This window comes from Crocuta crocuta, unplaced genomic scaffold (assembly GCF_008692635.1).
Source record: "Crocuta crocuta isolate KB4526 unplaced genomic scaffold, BGI_CrCroc_1.0 scaffold695, whole genome shotgun sequence".
In the NCBI taxonomy this organism is placed as follows: domain Eukaryota; kingdom Metazoa; phylum Chordata; class Mammalia; order Carnivora; family Hyaenidae; genus Crocuta; species Crocuta crocuta.
Window position 1 is genome coordinate 920,172 of NW_027528855.1, and position 3,460 is coordinate 923,631.

Here is a 3,460-nt window from a genome sequence, read left to right on the forward strand (position 1 = left end):
AAAGGGTTTGGTGAGACATGAAAATAGAGTCAGCCTAAAGCTGTCAATTATAAACTGCTCGTTAAGGGCATTAATTTCCTTAGTTTAAAAGTAATTAAGAATACGATTTCTGAGAAAATATTGTTTTAAATTAAGTAGTTCTTGAAATTGTCTTGCTTATAGCTAGCTGAAAATAAAACACCTTTTAAAAAGTGTCCTTTATGAAAAGCCAGTCTCTGTGAAGGCTTTGANATTTAACGGGCATAGAGAGGAAATACTTCAGGCAGTTTTTTCATAATTCGAAAGACAGAGCTGCGCTGTGTAGGTTGGCTGCAGAGGGAACAGGTATGGAGCTGGGGATGTGGCACATGGGATGGCTCCAGGATCCACTGTGGCCGGACAGGAGATTCCCTCAAGAGGAGAGGATGAAGCCAAGCCTTGGCCAGCTGAGTAGGGCATGCTGCCTGCCACAGAGCACAATTCCAACCAACACTGAAGACCTTTGGAGCCTTCAAGAACTCTCAAGGCTTGTAACCCCCATCTCTCATGTGGACCCATGGAATCGTTTCTTTTTCCTTTTGTTCCTTTTTCATGGAATCGTTTCTTTTTTTTTTAAATTTTTACAATGTTTATTCATTTTTGAAAGAGAGAGAGAGACAGAGTGTGAGTGGGGGAGAGGCAGAGATATAGGGAGACACAGAATCCGAAACAGGCTCCAGGCTCTGAGCTGTCAGNGAATGCTTTAGAGCATTTTGATTAATTTATAGTTTTAATTTTTTTCTTTTAATCTTTTTTATTTTTTTTCCTTAAATACTTTATTGTCAAGTTGGCTTCCATATAACACCCAGTGCTCATCCCCACAAGTGCCCTCCTCCATGCCCATNGTCCATTTTGCGTTTATTTTGGTGTATGGTGTGAGAAAGTGATCTAGTTTCATTCTTCTGCATGTTGCTGTCCAGTTCTCCCAGCACCGTCTGTTATAGTTTTAATTTTTGAACCAATTCAAGAGCCCTAAGTCTATAAGTACAGACACTTACTGTATTCACTCTCTCATTGTGGATATCCGTGGTGATTGTATCCACCCCAGGCCCTTACTCGTCTTCAGGAAGTACTTTTGAAAGCTTCTGAGTTATGCAGCTGTTTGTGGCTCTCTTGGTTTGGCCACATTCAATGTACAGAACTTGTTAGACATTGGTTTGTGCTACCGAGGGGTCAATGAGCCCAAAGAAGTGATTGAATTCTCATGTTTGATGAATGAGTCAGAAGTAGAGTTCTTTTTAAATGATTTGCAATAAAAATGGAAAAGGGACACTTAACCTCAGAAAATGTTGCAAGAGCACAAAAGAAACTCAGGGATGTTTATGTATGTATTGCGCAGTTTGGTCTTCTCGTAGCAGGGCACTGAGTGTGCAAGAAGAGGGGGGCTTGACGTGAAGTTGAAGGAGATACAGGCATGCAGTTGTCAAGAGGCAGCTAACACATTGTGAGCTGTGAGGAGAGCAGGCAACTAACACTTGCTGAGGAGAAGACCACTCTCTCTGGCAGCGACGGACATTGGACTGTGTCTCTTCACCAACGGTTATACTGGGTGAGGACAAAATAATTTAACTTCAGTACAAAGGCTGCCTTTAAACTACATTTTAACAGGCTTCTAGAAAGCTATTGATAAGCTGAGCGCTGCTGTTGGCGGATGGGAACCTTCAGGCTGCCGGACTCATGGTCATTCTGTATAAAAGTGGCATTTCCGTATTCGACCTACTAGCATCTTTTAGGCTAAGAGGGTGGCCTTGGGATCCCACTGGCACCAGGTACTAATTGTGCGATGTGGGGCTTGTTAACCTCCCTCAGTTTCGTGCAGCTCAGTTTCCTCATTTGCAAAGTGAGGATGGTTAAGTACCTTGTCGGAGTTTTTGTGAGGATTAAGTAAGAGCATACTCACAAAATGCCTACTCAGGGCCTGGCACCAAGCAAGGAATCAACAGGGAGTAGCTGGTGGTATTATTGTTGTTCTGCCTGACAAGTCTATGCTTGTAATAGCGGCTTTTCACCTTCAAGGCATCTCTGCCGCCACAGATTAGCAACGTAGATCTCTGCATAATGGAATACCTCTGTTCTCTACGCAGCCTGGTTCTTCATTTACCTTGATGTTAAGTCCTTCAGATTTAAGCACGCCCAAGTAGGTCCAATAAAGAAGTTTATATATGAATGATCCGATCATACGTGAAGACCAGAAGTTGTTTCATATTGGATGCCTGAGACCCACTCTGGCCAACTCTGATGCACTTGATCTTGGCATGCAACCTGGATTTATAAAATCTTCACTGGGTGATTCCCACATTGCAGCTAACAGTGAGAGCCAGATGACAGAATTTTTAGAAATATTTTAAATTAGGGGTGCCTTGGTGGCTCAGTTGGTTAAGTGCCCAGTTTCTGTTCAGGTCATCATCTCAGGGTTCATGGGCTCAAGTCCCACGTCGGGCTCTGCACTGACAGTGTGGAGCCTGCCTGGAATTCTCTCTCTCTCTACCTCTCTCTGCCCCTTACCAACTCGTGCTCTCTCTCTCTTTCTCTCTCAAAATAAATAAACTTTAAAAATAAAATCTAAAAAAAGGAAAAAAAATATTTTAAATTAAAAAGGTATGATTTTAAGTCTTGTGTCAATATTAGCTTGTGAATCAAGTCCATGTATTTGGAGCCTCTATCACAAAGATCAGTTTTGAATCTATGGAGAAAAATTTCCAGCGGGTATCTGATGGGATACACAGGCCCTGTAGCAATATCTCAGGCTTCTGGAAAGAGCCCTGGGTTAGGAATCGATGGATGGTGTCCTGTGTGTAGCTCTCATAGTCTGGAGCAATTTTCCAAGCCTCCGTTTCCCATCCTTAAAGGGAAACAATATTCCCTGCCCTGCTAATCTGCGAGGTGTTGGTGAGGCGCACATGAATTAACGTGCAGCGAAGTTTTGTGTGATGAAGGTGAAGTATGGTCAGGGTACCAGCAGTCTCGCCCATTACAACGTGAGCAGCTCTTAGTAGTTTACAAGACTCTTTCTCATCCACCATCGTACTCAGTTTTTATACCACCTGCATGAAGAGGGAAGAGAAAGATGATTCCCATTTTACAAATAACAAAACCTAGGCTTAGAAACGGAAAGTGCTTTAGAAATGATCAAGTGACCTCGAAGTGAAAGAGGTAGAGCCTTGGCTCAGATCTTCTGAATCTGGATGCCACCATTTGTGCCGTCATTTCTGGACACCGTCAGAAACCACAGAACCTGTTTATTTGGTTGATGTCGGGTTTGGTTTTTACTAGGTCTTTGCCATCCCTAGATGTGATCAATTTTCTTTACTGGTTGAGTATTGGATATTTGTTAGAAGTATTACAACATTAGGGAAGTTTGATAGGCTAGTCAAAATAGTTTTGTGTGAAGCCTAAGGCAAACACTTTTTAAAATTTATTTTAAAGTTTATTTTCAGAGAGA